This window comes from Pan troglodytes, chromosome 23 (genome assembly GCF_028858775.2).
Source record: "Pan troglodytes isolate AG18354 chromosome 23, NHGRI_mPanTro3-v2.0_pri, whole genome shotgun sequence".
In the NCBI taxonomy this organism is placed as follows: Eukaryota; Metazoa; Chordata; class Mammalia; order Primates; family Hominidae; genus Pan; species Pan troglodytes.
Window position 1 is genome coordinate 42040425 of NC_086016.1, and position 18964 is coordinate 42059388.

At 44.6% G+C, this 18964-nt stretch overlaps 1 protein-coding gene across 9 annotated transcripts in view; it reads left to right on the forward strand.

Moving 5' to 3' along the window:
* The first annotated feature begins 1712 nt into the window (after positions 1 to 1712).
* The window catches only part of TNRC6B (trinucleotide repeat containing adaptor 6B), a 278141-nt gene continuing 260889 nt past the window's right edge, over positions 1713 to 18964 (forward strand). For 5 of the 9 annotated variants that reach the window (XR_010156023.1, XM_024352845.3, XM_024352849.3 and 2 more), the window contains exon 1: positions 1713 to 1974. The gene's annotated coding sequence lies outside the window, so the exon portion shown is untranslated. Of the gene's footprint in view, positions 1984 to 18964 lie in introns of all 9 variants that reach the window. The other 4 variants (XM_016939212.4, XM_063807871.1, XM_054675837.2 and 1 more) reach the window with 2 other exon arrangements.

An 18964-nucleotide genomic window follows, 5' to 3' on the forward strand; every position in this document is an offset into this window, starting at 1 on the left:
TGCAGTTGCCCTAGGAATACATGCCACTTACTCTTCATTGACGTTTATGAAATACCTTGGCTTCATTTGCTGAAAGGCTCTTAAGTGTTGAGCATTGTTACTATGTTACAATGGTTGTTTTATTATTAAAGCAGTGCCAAGGAGGTTACATAACAGCTTGGATCAGGAAGTGAAATAAGGGCGGTGATCCCACTGAAGCTACAGGGGATGGGGATTTGGGACGGTAAAATGTTAATTACCCAAGATGGAATGTGGGCTAGAGTCCAGCGTTGTGCTCCTGGAGATCATTTCGGTCGCAGAAGCTCACTGGCAATGGGTCCTAAGCATCCTGCCCTCCTCTGGCTGAAATGTTGGATTCACTTCGATGAATGCTGCTATAGGGAAAGAACCCAGTGGCCACCAGCCAGGAGCACACGTCTTGCTCACCATCAATTATCCTGGAAGATTTCCAGGAGCTGAAGGGCTGTTCTCTTTGCATGCAATAAATTATTCATTTCTAAGACGATTTATTCTGTCTCTCTCTTTAGACTTGATTTCTCCTAGTTTTCCAGCTCTTGAGGACTCTCTCCAAAGAATGAGTTGTAGATGGTTGGTCAGGGGTTGCGAGTGGCGCCTAGGCTTCACATAAAAGGAGGCAGAAATGTCTACCTTAACTTAAAGGGGAGAGGAATGGGTCCTGGGGAGGAAGATGTGGTGGAGGCAATGACAACCTCTCCATAGTAAGTCCCCAACAAAGTCACTTCCAGAAACTGACTGAAGACTTTGAGTTCCAAATGAAACGTTTTTAAGATGCTAGGTTGGCTGACAACTACATTGTCTAAGGTGGAGGCACTAAAGCATAATAAAAAGAGTGAAGTCTCTGCAGTTTGACCCAGGACCAGATGCCAGGCCCACCAACGACTCTGTATCTGGATGACCTTGGGCAAGTTTTCTAAGCTTTCGCCAGCCTTAATTTCCCATCTATAAAAACTGGATACTGCATTACTCCCAGGTTTAACCAGATAATGTTTGTGAAGAAAGCAGCCCAATACTTGGCATAAAATAGGCAAGGGAGTCACTATTATCGTCAACTACTGGCCAAACAACCAGAGTTGACCCCAAATCCCCAGTAAACAATTAACCGTAGCAGAGCGAATCCGGATCTGACGCACCTATTTGCCCAATAAGGTGCCAGGAAATAACACAGTGGAGTCAAACCAATGGTATTAGCCCTTGTTGTTGGACGGGCTTTCTTGCTGTTCCACCAATAGCTTGAAGATTTGACTGGGGAGTGACATCCTGACAGTCCAATGACGCACAACCAGCCCACACTCAGCACTTCGGAGGGGATAAATCAAGGAGCCGGCGCGTATGGATTCCGTTATAGGGCAGTACTGGTTGGAGAGAGGAGCTTAGGGAAACAGCGCCGAGGCAAGGCACTAATGAGCTAAAAATAAAAAAAAAAGACGATGGTTGCGCCAAGCGACCTCGGCCGCCATCATGCTCTAATTTCCCCTGAGTCTCTCTGGGTCCTCGACCGAGGAAGCGGCCTCTGGGATGCTGAGGGGGTGTGTCCCCACATGATTGGCTCAGGCAGCTCAGCCAATCCTAGCTCGTTAAACGGGAAGCACTTAACCAATGAGGGGCGAAGGCAGCAACGAGGAATTGGAGGGGCGGAACGACAGCTTGACGGGCACAAAAGTCAGCCAGTGAGAGCCGGAAGCATCCTCCCTGCGGCCAATGGAGTGGGGCTCTGGGCGGGCCCCCGAGTGTTTGTGTTGTGGTTTTGGGGGAGGGATGCGGAGGGGAAAGTTTGTTTATTTTGTTTTTAGTTTTTGGGGTCCCCGTGCTGCTGCAAGGCGAAACGGGAGGGAGTGACCCCTGCGCCCCTCAGTCCCCCCTACGACGTCGCCTCCATAGTCTGCGGAGAAGCGGGGACTGCGCGCCTCGCCTCACAGCGAAACGCCGCGCACTCGGAGCCGGCACGGCTCGGCGGTGAGTGAGGTGCGGCGGCCGCGCCGTCCTTCCCCTCCCCCGCGCCCCGCCGGGACGGCGCGGGGCGGCTGGGGGTCGGCGAGGTCGCCCCCGGGGGCGCGCGGCGCGGCCCGGGGCGGTGAGCGGAGGCGCGGCGTGTGCGTGTCCTCGCGAGGGAGCGCGCGTGGGGCGGGGAGCGGGCCGGGGAGGGGGCGTGAGCGCGCGCGGGGCCGGTGCTGCCGGCGGCGCTGAGCGCGCGCTCCGCGGGAGCGGGCGCCGCCGAGATTTGAGTCGAGGGGCGGGGAGGGACTCGGGGCGACGTCCGGCGCGCGGGCCGGGGCGCCCCGAACGGCCGGGCAGGCACTGGCGGGCGCGCGCGCGGCTCCGGGCGTCACGCGCCAGCAGGTGTGAGCTGGGGGAGGGCTTCCGGGTGGGCTGGCCCAGCCGAGTCGAGTTCGCTTCCCGTCTCCGGGGGGCCTCGGCGCGGGGACACCTTCCCAGCCCGCGGAGGCGCGTCCGCCCCTGGCTGGCGGTGGCAGAGGGAGGCGTCAGGCCTCGGATCCTCGGGTCCCTGCGCAGCGTCCCGGCCTGTGTGCAGGACCTGCGTGACAAGGTGAATGCGTTCCACACCCCTCGCCAGGGCCCTGCGTGTGCGGCCACTTGGGGAGGCGGCTCAGACTCTGGACAAGGAAACGAGGGGCACGGAGAGTGTTTTTACACCTTCCCGTGGTCCGGTGCCCTTCAGTTCCAGACTACCGGTTTATTCGGCTGTGGAGGCTGGACATCCGATCCAGCGAGACACGCTGTAGTGGTTAAAGACGTCCAGTAACGGTCACCTCTAGTCAAGCGCCTTAAGGACCAGCTTATTCTGAATTCTTTGGAATTCAGGTTACCAGCCTGGGACTTTAAGTTCGTGCTTTCTCATGTGTTTTGGCTGTTTTATTACTTTTTAGCATCAGTGCTAGAGATTGAACGAGAGGATGGTGAATTTCAAGTTGGTCATTTGTATTATAATTTAAGCAAAATTATACAAAATTGGCCAAAGATATTTCTTCATAGTGAATAAAACAAGCCAAGAATCAGTGAATGAAACATTAGTGCCCCCACCAACAGTTAAGTATATATAGAAAGTGTGTAGAAATGATAGACGTAAGCATTTTGTGAAAGTTTACTAATAGAGGCCACTTCTCTCTTCGCTGTGGGAGATTTCAGTAGTATAAGGTTTCTCTTGATTTGGAGACTCATCAGTGATCTTGGCTTCGAAAGTACAGATGTGTTTTGGGTAGTGTTGTGTAAATGCCTCTTATAGAGCGGAACTTTTAGCGCATTGTCTCTGCAGCGTGCGGCATTGCTGTAGGCAGGTAGTGGGAGGGCTGTGTAGTGCCCACTTGCACGAAGACACACTCACCAATATCCAGAATACAAATCAGACTGGCTTGTCCCACGTGGGACGTGGTGATGATGATAATAATACTTTTATATTTTCTTAGTTCTTTACTATTATTAAGGGCTTATCCTAAACACCATTATTTGAGCAGAGTGGTTTCTGATAGGAATTCCGTAGCTGCTTTTCTGTGGTAACATATAAATGTCATGCCCTTGAAAAAAATTTCCCTCATTCAAATGGAAGCACTTAAATTTTTTTTTTTTTTTTGAGACAGAGTCTCAAATTTTTTTTTTTTTGAGACAGAGTCTCAAAGATTGTGCCAGGCTGGAGTGTAGTGGCACAATCTCGGCTCACTGCAAGCTCCGCCTCCCGGGTAGCTGGGACTACAGGCGCCCGCCACCACGCCCGGCTAATTTTTTTGTATTTTTAGTAGAGACGGCGTTTCACCATGTTAGCCAGGATGGTCTCGATCTCCTGACTTCATGATCCTCCCGCCTCGGCCTCCCAAAGTGCTGGGATTACAGGCGTGAGCCACCGCGCCTGGCCTTAAAAATGTTTTCAAGTCGGAGCAATACCACTTGTTGAAATGGCAGTAATAATATTAGCTAACATTTATTGTATGCTTACTCTATGCCAGCCTTTTTACATTTTTTCCCCTAATTCTTAGCCCAAGCCTGTGGGGTAGGTATCATTACTATTCTATGATTGAGAAAAGGGATCTCTAGGAGCCACACAGCTATGCAGTTCCAGGGCATAGGTTTAGTCTCAACGTCTGTCTGGTTTGAGAGCCTACGCGTGTTTCATTTTGCCTCCTCCCTGAATTATCAGAGGGAGAAAGGGCACTGAAAAGTAGAGAGGAATAGAAAAGGAGAATACCACTGATGATTAGGTTGCCCATACCTAACTTAAGAATTTAAATTAGGCTGGGGGCGATGGCTCACGCCTGTAATCCCAGCACTTTGGGAGACCGAGGCAGGTGGATCACTTGAGGTCAGGAGTTCGAGACCAGCGTGGCCAACATGGTGAAACCCCGTCTCTATTAAAAATACAAAAAATTAGCCGGGTGTGGTGGTGGGCGCCTGTAATCCCAGCTACTTAGGAAACCGAGGCAGGAGAATCGCTTGAACCCGGAAGGCGGAGGTTGCAGTGAGCCGAGATTGTGCCATTGCACTCCAATCTGGGCAACAAGAGCGAAATTCAGTCTCCAAAAAAAAAAAAGTTTGCATTAAGCTCATTCTTGGCTTTTAGAAATTAATAACATTTTTGCAAAAGTACATCTTATTTCTTCCCTGTTTAATTTTTATAAAGTTTGTAAAAATACATTTTAGCTCAAGAGTTCAAGGCTTTTAGAGCCGTTTGTGCAGATCTCTGCTCCAGTCCCGGGCTATTGTGTATTGTGATAAATTGTGTGCTCTTCCAGGGATTAAGTGTTACTCATTTTTCTATCCAGCACAGTGCTTGCCACATAGTGGGAACACAGAAAACGTTAGTTGACTGACATTTGATTCTAAGGAGCAGAATCAAAGTGTAGATTTCGGATTCATTTTAGTCGTTGAATTGTGCAGTTTTAGTTTAACAGGACAATAAGAAAATGACTAGTTCATGTGCAAAATGCGCGTTTTGAAAAAATACTTAAATGGAGCAACTCATGGGGTCTTGGAAAATTCTGCCAGTTTGCTGGATCTCTCCGTTCTACTATCATGTTTGAGCTTCTGTTCCTCTCACTTCCAGAGTTCTGAAAGAGCAGTCTATGCTGGCTGCTTCCGTTTCTTCACGTCTTCACTACACAGTCATTCTTTAAACTTTTGCAGCCAGATTGTTCCAAGGTTGCCAATTACCTAGTGGGTAAATTTCCCACATTGGCCGGGCGTGGTGGCTCACGCCTGTAATACCAGCACTTTTGGGAGGCCGAGGCAGGCGGATCATGAGGTCAGGAGATCAAGACCATTCTGGCCAATATGGTGAAACCCTGTCTCTACTAAAAATACAAAAAAATTAGCCTGGTGTGGCGGCGCACGCCTGTAGTCCCAGTTACTCGGGAGCCTGACGCTCGAGAATTGCTTGAACCAAGGAGGCGGAGGCTGCAGTGACCTGAGATCGCACCACTGCACTCCAGCCTGGGCAACAGAGCGAGGCTCCGTCTCAAAAAAAAAAAAAAAAAATTTCCAAAACTCTCTCTTCAGGTTTCATCCTTTTCTGTCTCCCTGCAGCAGCCAATCCTTTTTGACAACTCCTATCCATTTAAACATTTTTTTAAAAATAACATACAGTAATATTGACTTTTTATGTGTGTTTACAGTTCTGTGAATGTTCACACATGAATGTACACAGTCAGGATCAGAACGGTTCCATCACTCCAAAAAAAACTCCCTTGTCCCATCCCTTTGGATCACGGCTTTCTCTTTTCTTTTTCCTTCCTTCCTTCCTTCCTTCTATCCATCCATCCATCTTTCTTGTCTTTCTGACAGAGTTTCGCTCTGTCACCCAGGCTGGAGTGAAGTGGCATGATCTCGGCTCACCACAACCTCTGCCCCGCTCCCCCCTCCCAACTTCACTGGGTTCAAGCGATTCTCCTGCCTCAGCCTCCCAAGTAGCTGGGATTATAGGCGCGCACCACCACGCCCAGCTAATTTTTGTATTTTTAGTACAAAGAGAATAGAAGGTAACATTTGTTCATTTATTTAAAACATTTATACACTGCTGGATGGGCGCGGTGGCTAACACCTGTAATCCCAGCACTTTGGGAGGCCGAGGCAGGTGGATCACGAGGTCAGGAGATCGAGACCATCCTGGCTAGCACAGTGACCGGCCAGGCTGGTCCCGAACTCCCAACCTTAGGGATTTCACCATGTTGGCCAGGCTGGTCTCAAACTCCCACCTCAGCCTCCTGAAGTGCTAGGACACGGATGAGCCACCGTGCCCAGTCAGCTTTCTTAACTCTCTGCCTTTTCTTAAGTTTTTCTAACATCGTACTGTTAGAAAAACTTCTTACCTTTTGGGGCATCATTCCTTTCCTGACTTCTATCCCAGAGATAAACACTAAGGTCAATTACTAAGGGCTCCTTTTATTGTTTTATTTTTCTCTTTTTCTAATCTTCTTAAGTGTTATTTATGAGACTTAACTGTCACCTCTGTATATGCTAGCCTACATATCCATGCCTCACCTCTCTTCCATACTCCAAAACAAAATCCATATTTACCTGCTGGCATTCTTTTTGTTTTGTTTTTGAGATGGAGTCTCGCTCTGTCACCCAGGCTAGAGTGCAGTGGTGTGATTTTGGCTCACTGCAACTTCTGCCTTCCGGGTTTAAGCGATTCTCCTGCCTTAGCCTCCCAAGTAGCTGGGATTGCAGGCGCACACCACCAAATCTGGCTAATTTTTGTATTATTAGTAGAGACAGCATTTCACCATGTTGGCCAGGCTGATCTCGAACTCCTGACCTCAGGTGATCTGCCCACCTCAGCCTCCCAAAGTGCTGAGATTACAGGCATGAGCCACCGCGCCCAGCTGGCATTCTTTGCTACTTCTTCGTACTCAGTATGTTGAAAGTCAAGTAATGCCTCCCATTAGTATTAGTTTCTGTTATTGTTAGTTTCTATTAATTATTATTCTATAACTTATAGTTATTATTAGTGTTTTTCAGTGGTGCCATCATCCTCTCAAGTTTGCAACCCTGGAGCATTTGGAGGGCCATATAATAAACTCTGTTATTTCAAACCTGGAATCCTGCTACTTAGTTACGATACTGGCTGCTGCCCCTTTGCTACCAAGCCAGCCCGGATCCAGCGACCTGAGAGGAGCATGGGTAGTTGGAGCACTTAGACCCCCTTTAGGATTGTACCATTTCCTTGTGGTCAAAACCCTTCTATGACTTCCCATTGCACTCAGGCCGGTTTGGGATTTTACTTTTTATCCTATGAGGCTCTGTGTGTTCTGGCCTCCCCAACCTTCTCTCACTTCTTTTACACCCCATCCTCCTCTCTGAGCATCTTAACTGCAAGGTCCTTCTTTCAGTTCCTCAAATTGCCCAAGCCTTTTCCGGCCTTAAGGCTTTTGTTTTTGTATACACCTGCACCGCTCTCTTGGCTTGGGCTGTCCTTGCTCTGCTCCCCACTAGCTTTTACCCAGCTAACTTCAGGTTCAGATTAAATTGTCACCTCAGAAAGGCCCTCCTTTATGCTCTCGTCCCACTACCCCCATCCACCCTCAGTTAAGACTGGCAGAGCTCCTGTTATTTTTTCATAGCTCTCACCACAATTTATAATTCAGGACCATGTCTGTTTTGGTCCTGAATCTCAGTGTATCTCCAGAGCCTGGCCAAGTGTCAGGCATACAACGGACTTCCAGTAAATATTTGTAGGCTGTGTTGTAAGTCTGGGCTTTTGCTTTTGTTATTTATTGCTATCCTGTAGTTTTTTTGTTTTTGGGTTGTTTTTTTTTTTTTTTTTTTGAGACAAGAGTCTGGCTCTGTTGCCCGGGCTGGAGTGTAGTGGCATGATCTTGGCTCACTGCAACCTCTGCCTCCTGGGTTCAAGCAATTCTTCTGCCTCAGCCTCCCGAGTAGCTAGGACTACAGGTGCGCACCACCACACCTGGCTAATTTTTGTATTTTTAGTAAAGATGGGGTTTCACCATATTAGCCAGGCTGGTCTTGAACTCCTGACCTTGTGATCCACCTGCCTCAGCCTCCCAAAGTGCTGGGATTACAGGCGTGAGCCACCGCACCCAGCCTATCCTGTAGTTTCTGGTAGCCTTGCCTACGTCTTCAGTGTCTCCTCTGGGACTTGATCTCACTGTTGGAAGTTTTGCCACAGTGAGATAGATTCCAAAATTGCTGAAGAGGACACCAATCCTGTTCTGAATTGTACCTCTGCCTGGAAGCCCTTATCACTAAGCCAGACTAGATCTAAACTAAACTGTGCTAAGCTCACTGTAAGTCCCACAAGTATTGCACCTTGGTTGTCCAGGCTGGGGTCGGCACTTGCGGCTGTTATTCTTCCTGTATTTCAACCTGCTCTTGATTTCTTCCTCCTCCCTCCACCCATCATGGGGCTTCTAAAGACCTTGTATACTTTCCAGCTGAGCCTACTTACCCTTTGACATTTTGCAGCCTGTTGACATTGACAACTGCCTCCAGTGTCTCACCCCTGCAGATTGCCCCCACACTGATCTTCCTGAAACAGTGCTCTGTTTATGTTTCCTGCTCCCTCCCAAATCGACCACAGGCACTACAGTTTGAAAGCCTTCAATGGTGTTTCATTGCCTAGAGGGTTTAAATGCTTTAGCTTGTTATTTAAAGTTTCTGGACTAGCACTGTCCAATAGAAATCGAATGTAAGCCACAAATATGAGCCAGATATGTATAGATTTTCTAGTAGCCACATTAAAAAAGTAGAAAGGGGTGAAATTGATTTTTATAGCATTTTATTGACTTCAGTATATCCAAAATATTAACATTTAAATAGGTAATTGGTAAAAATTATTAATGAGATACTTTACATTCTTTTTTCTAGTTAAGCCTTTGAAATCTGGAGTGTATTTTTCACTCATATACATCTCAGTTCAGAGTAACCACATTTCAAGTGCTCAGTAGCCACATGTGGCTAGTGGCTACCATGTTGGACAGCACCACTCTAAACCATGCTCTCCACATAGTTGAAGGGCCATACCTGGGTAATTCCAGCCACTGGTCTTTTGGCTACTATTCCCCTCACCTAGAACCAGCTTCCTTATCCAAATGTGCCAACCTTCCTTGCCAAGAAACACAAGGGGACCCCAAGATCAAAGGGGGACCCTAAGATTAAAATTTAAGTTCTCGTCATATTCTCTGAAAACTTTTAACAATTTTTTTGGTGTCATTGTTTTTTTCATATAGTGATTACTTACGGTCTTTACCAATTTGCGTTATAATCAGAGGTAATATTACAATATTTAACAACAGATAAAGCATGGACCAATAAGAATCGGTGTCTGATGAATTAGAATTGATGGCAGCTGTACACAGCCTCAGTGTTCTCATTTGTGTGTACCTGCTTAATAGCAACGCTGTGTATTTTTTTTTTTTTTTTTTTTTTTTTGAGGCAGGGTCTCACTCTGTCACCCAGGCCGGAGTGCAGTGGCATAAACATGGCTCATTGCAACCTCCATCTCCTGGGCTCAGGCAGTCCTCCCACCTCAGCCTCCTGAACAGCTGGGACTACAGACACGCACCTCCACACCTGGCTCATGTTTTGTAGAGACGAGGTCTCACTATGTTGCCCAGGCTGGTCTGGATCTCCCAGGCTCAAGCGATCTGCCTGCCTTAGCCTCCCAAAGTGCTGGGATTACAGGCGTGAGCCACCATGTCTGGCCTGTGTATTGTTGACTTCCCCATAGGACTGAGTTTCTTGAAGGCAGGCATTTATCTTACCCGCTTTGTATCCCTAGAACAGTTTCTGACCAGGCGTGTAGTAGTAGGCAGTGTGTAAATGTTTTAAATAAATGAACAAATGTTACCTTCTATTCTCTTTTATTCTTTTTATGTGCTATGCTTTGTCTTTCTAGTTAGAAACTGAAATGTAAGTCCTTTGAGTACAGAGATCATGAATTACGAAGGTGTATATGGTATATTTGCTTGGTTGTCTTCATGGGAGCATTTCACCATCCTCTGAATGTCGATTTGTGCTTTCTTTTTCCCCCAAACCACCTTATTGAGGTATGACTGACATACTAAAAGCTTTAGGTATTTAACATATACCACTCGATGTGTTTGGAGATTTTCTTTAAAAAAAAAAAAAAAAAAAAACTATGTTTAGATATTGTTATGGATTTTCAGGTTGGGTCATTAATGAAGTTTGACAGTTTTAATGAGACTGACTTTCTTTGTGGTTTATAAACAGGCTCCGAAAGCAGCTTCAAAAGTAGAGCTCCAAAATAGTTCCATAATTATTGTAATTAATGCAAGTCTTCCAGAATTAGGGCAGAGTTGGAGAGTCTCTGAATTAGGAGTCAAAAGTCCTGGATTCATTTGTATTGCTGACATTTGCTTGAGTGCATACTGGGTGCCAAGCGCAGGAATGACTGAAAATTCAAAAACTACAGTATGGAAAAAAAAAATACCCCTTTAACACAAAGGTGAAATGATTAATTCTTCCTAGGAAGATTTAATTTCTCTCTGTTCTCTTAGACTTTACTCATTTCTGACATAGACTACATTATATCATGTTTCTTAATCTGTCTCTCCCGCTGGATTGCAAATTTATTAAGTGAGACTGTTGTAGTCATCTTTGCATCCCTAGGCACATACTGTACTGTGTCTGTCATATCGTAGACACTCAAATGTTTGTTAAATAAATAACTTGAAGTAAGTTACTTAGCTTTGCAGAGTCTTAGTTTTTACTTTTGCAAGTAGGAACTTCTCTGCTTCAGAGAATTGTTGAAACTGTAGTGAGAATAATCTTTTAAAACTACAGATGTGTTCTGTATATATCTTAATTTAAAACATTTACTTAAAAAACAAGTGTAAATCTGATCATATTTCTCCCCTACTTAAAACTGTTAATAACTGGGTGCACAGGCTCGTGCCTGTAATCCCAGCACTTTGGGAAGCTGAGGTGGGTGAATATCTTGAGCTCAGGAGTTCAAGACCAGCCTGGGCAACATAGCAAAACCCTGTCTCTGCAAAAAATACAAAAATTAGCTGGGCGTGGTGGTGCCTGCCTGTAGTCCCAGCTACTCGGGAGGCTGAGGTGGGAGGCTAGCTTGAGCCTGGGGGCAGAGGTTGCAGTCAGCCGAGATTGTGCCACCACACTCCAGTGTGGGTGACAGAGTGAGACCTTGTCTCAAAAACAAAACTGTCAGTGAGGCCTAAAGACCCTGATAAGAACCTGAATTCTTGTTCTTGCCTTTTTCACTGACTGCCCAGTGAAGCTTCTGCCAGCGTCCCCTGCCTCTTTTCCTACTGTCTTCCCCCTTGCTGAGTGTACTCTCACCATACTGACCCTCTTCAAGTTCCTGAAATGTGTGTTCTTCAGTACCCAAGGTCCCTTCCTTGAGCATACTGTTCTCACAGCTGGAAGCCCGCAGGCCCAACCTTAGTTAATGCCTCTTCAATCCTGAGCTCAGTGTGTGTGTCTCCTCTTTAATGACTTCCTAATCACCCCACCCCACATTAGAATATATCAATTGTATAATTATTTAATTCGTATATTATATTTCCCCTTCTGGAAAATAGCTACATGAATAAAAATACTCTGTTTTATTCACATTTGTGTCACCAACATCTGGCACTGTGAGTTGCACATAGTAGGTCCTCAATAAATATTTTTTCAAATGAAGTTAAGAAAGAGAATTTAAAATAGAATTTCTAAAAAACCTCATTTTAGGCAAAGCTCGGTGGCTCATGCATGTAATGCCAGCACTTTGGGAGGCCAAGGCAGGCAGGTCACTTGAGTCCAGGAGTTGGAGACCAGCCTGGGTGACATGGTGAAACCCATCTGTACAAAAAAAAAAATTAGCTGGTTGTAGTAGTGCGCGCCAGTAGTCCCAGCTACTCGAGAGGCTGATACAGGAAGGTTGCTTGAGCCTGGGAGGCAGAGGTTGCAGTGAGCTGAGATTGCACCATTAAGCTCCAGCCTGGGTGACAGAACAAGACTCCGTCTCCAAAAAAAGAAAAGAAATTATGCTTGGGCTTGACATGATGACGCTCTCACTAAACATTTGAATGCATAGACATGCTGAATGCTGTGCTAGGAGCCAGGACTACAGAGGTGGGGCGAAAGGAGAGCTTTGTTCCCAAGGAATGCACAGCCAGGTGGGTGAGACAGATGTGGACACAGATGAGTGCCATTTAGCGTAATAAGTGCTGTAATAGACAGTACAAGAGGTGCTGCGGGCATGAAAAGGAAGGTCGTCATCACGATGGGGAGGTTGAGAAAGCCTTCCCAGGGAAGGTGACACTCGCACTAAGTTGTGGAGGAAAGGGGCATTTCAGGCAGAGGGAACAGCCTGTGTAGAGGCATGGGGGAGCATTTTTAGTATGTGGAGAAGATGACCGGCACAGCGGTATGCTTTACAAGGCTGGCATTAGGGTACAGGGCTAACAGCTGACTTACAGTTGAACCATGATATGTCAGACTCAGCCTCTTTCACTCCACTGCAGTTTAGGACAGGAAATGACCTTAGAATAATGATCTGACTCTGTATGTTTGAATTCATAAAGGCATAGAGTACCATTCAGAGAAGATAATCATAAACCACAACGGCACTTGTCACTTCTAGTTAATATACTTGCTTCAGTGGTCTACCTATACCCATGCAAATGATGTTAGGTGGAATTAGAAAGTGGTGACTCATTTAAGCTTATCTGTAGGAGCAGAGAGTGTAAAGGAAGTGACTTCTAGATCACCTGAGGTGAGTGCTGATACCATCTCAAATGGATCAGACACTGAACCAGTGAAAGAGAGGAAATCAGAAAAGAGGACTACCCAGAAGGGCCTCTGGTATATGTTCTGGGAAAGACAGTTCCTACAGCTTGAAGGTCTTTACATATCTCCAAGTCTCCAAGTGGTTCACTGAGCTAACATTAATCTAATTTAATTCTCAACCAGATTTGAAAAAGGGAGATTAATTGGATAAAAATGTAGCCCATTTTCCTTCATTTACTCCTATTTGTTTTCAATGTCTCTTTCCTTTTCTGTCTCCTCCTATCCATTTTTCTCTCCCTGTTACTCTTAAGTAGTGCTTCCTTTCCCCATCCACCCCATCTCTAGCCATCTTCCATTCTATTTCCGCTAAGTTGCTTTCAGTTGCAGGATGTCCATACCTTGTTGGCTAAACTAATGTTTCTCAGCTTTGCATATTCAGAGCTTGATATTTTTCAGATGGGAAGAAGTGATTATGCTCTGGTAGTGCTGATTACACTCACAAGATGTTAATTGACTTATGGTAATGCCGATTTCTGCAAGTTCTGTGTATGTATTTGATCTACATAACAAAGGGCTAAGGAGCTAAGTGATGATAGGGAGAATGGTAGTAATGAATGCAGTTTAGTTTAAGATGTTTGGAAGAGAAAGGACAGAGAAAAATGGAAGCAGGACGAGGTTGAGAAGGCAACACCTTTAAGTAAGATAGAAAATCAGGCTGGGTGCAGTGGCTCATGCCTGTAATCCCAGCACTTTGGGAAGCCAGAGTAAGAGGATCACTTAAGGCCAGGAGTTCGAGACCAGCTTGAGCAACATAGTGAGACCCCATCTCTACAAAAAATGTTTTAAACATCAACTGAGCATGATGGCACATGCCTGTAGTCCTAGCTACTCAAGAGGCTGAGGCAGGAGGATTGCATGAGCCCAGGAGTTGGAGGCTGCAGTGAGCTAGGATTGCATCACTACACTCCAGCCTGAGAGACAGAGTGACACCCTGTCTCAAAAAAAAAAAAAAAAAAAGAAAAATCTATAATCTATTAAAAGATATACAGGAAGCACCCAGCAGAGAAAGAAAAATGAAAGTTGCTTGAATGGAGATGGTAGCAGATTTGATGGGGCAAGGCCACCAGATTCCTCCCATGGGCACAGGTAGACTATACTCATTGGAAGTTCCTTGTAGTATCTCAACAGAGTAAGAAGAAGTCATGGGTTCTCATCTTGGATACCTTGAGCTCAAAATGAGTTTATGCTACTTTGTTTTGTCATGGCACTCACTAGAATGGTTTGCACATAGTAGGTGTAAACAGTCGAGATAAAGTCACAGGATTGAAAGATGATACTGATTATACCTTTAAACTTCTTACCAGGTAACACTATCTGTGGTTTATGACAAGGGAACATGTTTATTAATCCTCTTGTGAATAGTACAGTTACATTGAATTTTTTTCCTAAAGGTGTTGATTTATTAAATGTGTACATTAAAAATATGCCAGGTTTTTTTTTTTTTTTTTTTTTGAGACAGAGTTTCGCTCTTGTTGCCCAGGCTGGAGTACAACGGCACCATCTCGGCTTGTCGCAACCTCCGCCTTCTGGGTTCAAGTGATTCTCCTGCCTCAGCCTCCCGAGTAGCTGGGATTACAGGCGTGTGCCACCACGCCCGGCTAATTTTGTATTTTTAGTAGAGACGGGATTTCTCCATGTTGGTCAGGCTGGTCTCAAACTCCTGACCTCAGGTGATCCGCAGCCTCCCAAAGTGCTGGGATTACAGGCATGAGCCACCTTGCCTGGCCCAGAATTTTCATAATGCTGTTTTGGCATGTCTTTATTTAAAAATATATATATCTATCTCGAGCCTCAAAAACTGGAAGTGGACCAGGCTTTCTAACCTGGAGACCCCCTGGTCAGCATATCAAGAGAAATGTCTTGGGTACTTGCTGGGTACAAGATTCTGATGTGGAGGAAGGCAATCCAAAGTAAAAGATGAAACAGCTGCTCTCTGAGGAGCTAAATGTTTTTCTCCTGTGAAAATCCTGCTGATGGTGTCTCATGCTCAGTAATATCCTTTTCCTGAGGAGAGGTTTTACTCAGATGTTATCTCTATAGACCTTCTAAATAAAGACTTTCCTGTTAGATGTACCATGGACAACAGATTTTAAGTTAATCTTTCACCATCTACTCTTTAGTCAGTTTTGTCAACCTTCTTTTTACTATACAAGTTTTATATTTTTACACCAATATGTTTAAAATTTACAGTGTTTTATCTTGCAGTTTGGCTCAATTGCCTTAAACAAAAGGCCACAATACTTACTGATTCCAGCTTAAACCATGCAGGTGGGTCTGTGGACTGCTTCAGAAAGAGATCTTTTTATGCCCCACACCCCAGTATGTAGCCGAAAGGCTCAGAGGGGAAAATACTACTTTTACAACACCAAAAAACAAAAACAAAACATAAACGGTAAAAAAGGCTCTTGGTCGAAATCACAAAGACAAGAAGAATGAATGAAGATGTAAAAGACATCACATTTCAAGCCAGTAAGGGATGGTTTGAAAACTTTAAAAAGGGGGCCCTCTACCTGTCCTCCAAAACTTGTGACTCGGCTTCAGCACATTGTGGCGCCACCCTGCGCTTCCTGAACTGGCGAGAGCCGGGACTCAACCGATGCAGCACGTTAGCTTTGGAAGCAGACAGTCTCTAGACTGACTGACTGTACTGAAAAATGTGTATTTCATGTCATTTTCTCTTGCTTTGCTTTAACCTCCTATTTTTCAGACCTTGGGCTTATCATTCAGGGTGCTTTTCAGAAAGGTAACTGGAGGCTGGAGAGGGGCCCCTACTTCACCTCCGTCTGGGGAGGCGTGATGCTGTTGGATACCCTGTCGCTGGCAACCCACCTGCCCAGTACTTGAATCTTGAAATTCTGACACATTGAATCTGGAAACATTGCCATATCCTTTAGTTTTTCTTTTCTCTGTGGCTTTGGACTTTGACCTTCTCATTTTTATGTTCATGCCACCATCCTGAATCTAAATCATCCTTGGTCTATTTCTGGGTTATTTAAATAGCTCTCTAGTCAGTTGTCTTGTTTCTAGTTTCTCCCCAGAAAACATTTCCTACGTACTATTTTCTTTTCCTTTCTTTAGCAACCTGTCCTTACTGTGTGAAATCCAAACACCTTTGTTCGAGCCAAGTTCGTTTACTGCTCCCATTTATCAACTGTCATTTCTTTCTTTTGAATCTTTGCCTTCTGTACAATCTTTTCTCTGTTTTCCATATTATTTTCTCTCTTTTTGTCCCCATGCTCTATAAAGGTTTGACTTATGTAAAATTTTCTCCCTGCTTCTGGCTGCCAATTCATTGTCCCCCTTACTCTCAAAAAGCCTTCTCGAAACTTTGTCTTCCTGAAAGCCTTTCTTAAGTAACGCCTCCTTCATTTGGATAATAGTTTGTTCTTACTGATATGATTGTGATGATAATGAATTAAGTAGACTTTGCTAATTGCATTCATTAGTTCTAATGGCATTTTTATAGATTTCGATGTTTTTTTAAACAAATATATCATTTACAAAGAAAGACAATTTTACTTTCCAGTCTTTGAGTTCTAATTCATACCTTAATGTCCTGGCTAGTACTTCGAGTACCATGCTGAACAGAAGTGATATGAGTGGGCATTCTTGCTTTTCTCCTGTGTCTTAGGGAGAAAGTATTTAGTCTTGTATCACTAACTGTGGTATGATCTGTGCGTTTTCATAGTTGCACTTTATCAGGTTCCAGAATTTCTCTTTTAATCCTAGTTTACTGAGAGTTTTTAATCAGGAATGGAGATTGTTTCATTGGATGTGCTTTTTAAAATATATTAAAATATGTTTTTTTCTTTTTTAGTCTGTTAACGTGGTAAATTATTTTGACTGACTTTTGAACATTAAACAACCCTGGATTCCTGGGATAAGCCCCATTGGTCATGATAGAGTTTTTTTTTTTTTTTTTTTTTTTTTTTTCCCCCCGAGACGGAGTCTCGCTCTGTTGCCAGGCTGGAGTGCACTGGTGCAGTCTCGGCCCACTGCAACCTCCGCCTCCCAGGTTCAAGCGATTCTCCTGCCTCAGCCTCCTGAGTAGCTGGTACTACAGGCACACACCACCATTGCCCAGCTAAGTTTTGTATTTTTAGTAGAGATGGGACGGGGTTTCACTGTGTTGGCCAGGCTGGTCTCAAACTCCTGGCCTCATGTGATCCGCCCGCCTCGACCTCCCAAAAGTGCTGGGATTACCGGCGTGAGGCACTGTGCCCGGCCATCATTTTTTTTTCTTTTCTTTTTTTTTTAATTTAGCAAAAAAAGTTTTAACATAAAAAATGCACGACTTTTTTTTATTTTTTTTATTTATTTTTATTTTTTTGACAAAAAGTCTCACTCTGTTGCCCAGGCTAAAGTGCAGTGGCACAATCTCCACTCACTGCAACCTTCACTTCCTGAGTTCAGGTGTGTGCCACCACACCCGGCTAATTTTTATAAATTTATTAGCGACAGGGTTTTGCCATGTTGGCCCACCTTAGTCTTCCAAAGTGCTAGGATTACGGGCATGAGCCACCATGCCCAGCCAACCTATGGATTATTTAGAAGTGTTATTTGATTTCCAAATACTTGGAAGTTTCTACATATCTTTCTGTTATTGATTTCTACTTTAATTTTATTGTACCAAAGAATAGACTTTGTGTTTCTAGGGTCCCCAAGACTATCCCTAGGTTCAGTGATTACTTAGGAGAACTCACAGGGCCCAGCATATAGTCATACTCATGACTAAGATTTATTTCAGTGAAAAAATACAGTGCAAGATTAAAAGGGAAAAGGTGCTGGTAGAAGCCAGGTGCCCAGGTGCAAGCTTCCAAAAGTCTTTTCCCAGTAGAACATACAGGACACACTTAATTCCCCCAGGAACAAGTTGTAACAATATGTGTGAAGTGTTGTCTACTAGGAAAGCTTGCCTGAGCCTAGGAATCCAGGCTTTTTATCAGGAGTTAGTTTGGTACCTAGCATGAACCAAAATTTCAGGCTCCCAGTAGGAAAACAGGTGTTCTGCATGAACCGCATGGTAGGTAGAGTTTAGACACAGTAAACCACCCTTATCAATTAGAGAATGGTGGAAACAATCCTGAAATTTAGATTCCCAGATGCCACCCAAGAGCCAACCTTTTTGCAAGCCGACTTTTCCAAGGATAGTAGCCTCCGGTTATGCTATTTGAATTCTTTTTGGTACACTTTGTATAACTGAATCCTTTAAAATGTATTGAGATTTGTTTTATGGTACAGAATATGGTCTATCTAGGTAAATATTATTTGTGCATTTGAAAGGAATGTATGTCCGCTGTTGTTGGATTTATTATTATTATTTGAGACGGAGTTTTGCTCTTGTTGCTCGGGCTGGAGTGCAATGGTGTGATCTTGGCTCACTGCAACCTCTGTCTTCCAGGTTCAAGCGATTCTCCAGCCTTGGCCTCTCAAGTAGCTGGGATTATAGGCATGCGCCACCACGTCTGCCTAATTTTTTTTTTTTTGTATTTTTAGTAGTGACAGGGTTTCACCATGTTGGCCAGGCTGGTCTCGAACTCCTGACCTCAGGTGATCCACCTGCCTCGGCCTTCCAAAGTGCTAGGATTGCAGGTGTGAGCCACTGTGCCTGGCCTGGATTTAATATTTTATAAATGTCAATTAGGTCCAGATGGTTGGTAGTATCTTTACTAGTTTGCTGTCTACTTGCTCATATATTATTTATTTTTCTTCTTTTTCTGCCTTCCTTTTCCCTAAGTATTTTTAAATTTCATTTTATCTTCTTTTTTGGTTAATTAGCTGTATTTCTTTGTGTATTATTTTAGTGATTTATAACATGCATCTTTTACATACCACAATCTATCTTCAAATAGTATAGTATCACTTTCGTTATAAGAACTTTACAATTAGGCTGGGCACGGTGGCTCACGCCTGTAATCCCAGCACTTTGGGAGGCCAAGGTGGGTGGATCATCTGACGTCAGGAGTTCGAGACCAGCCTAGCCAACATGGTGAAACCTTGTCTCTACTAAAAATACAAAAATTAGCTGGGCGTGGTGGTGGGCGCCTGGAATCCAAGCTACTTGGGAGGCTGAGGCAGGAGAATCACTTGAATCTGGGAGGTGGAGGTTGCAGTGATCCGAGATTGTGCCATTACGCTCCAGCCTGGGCAACACAGCAAG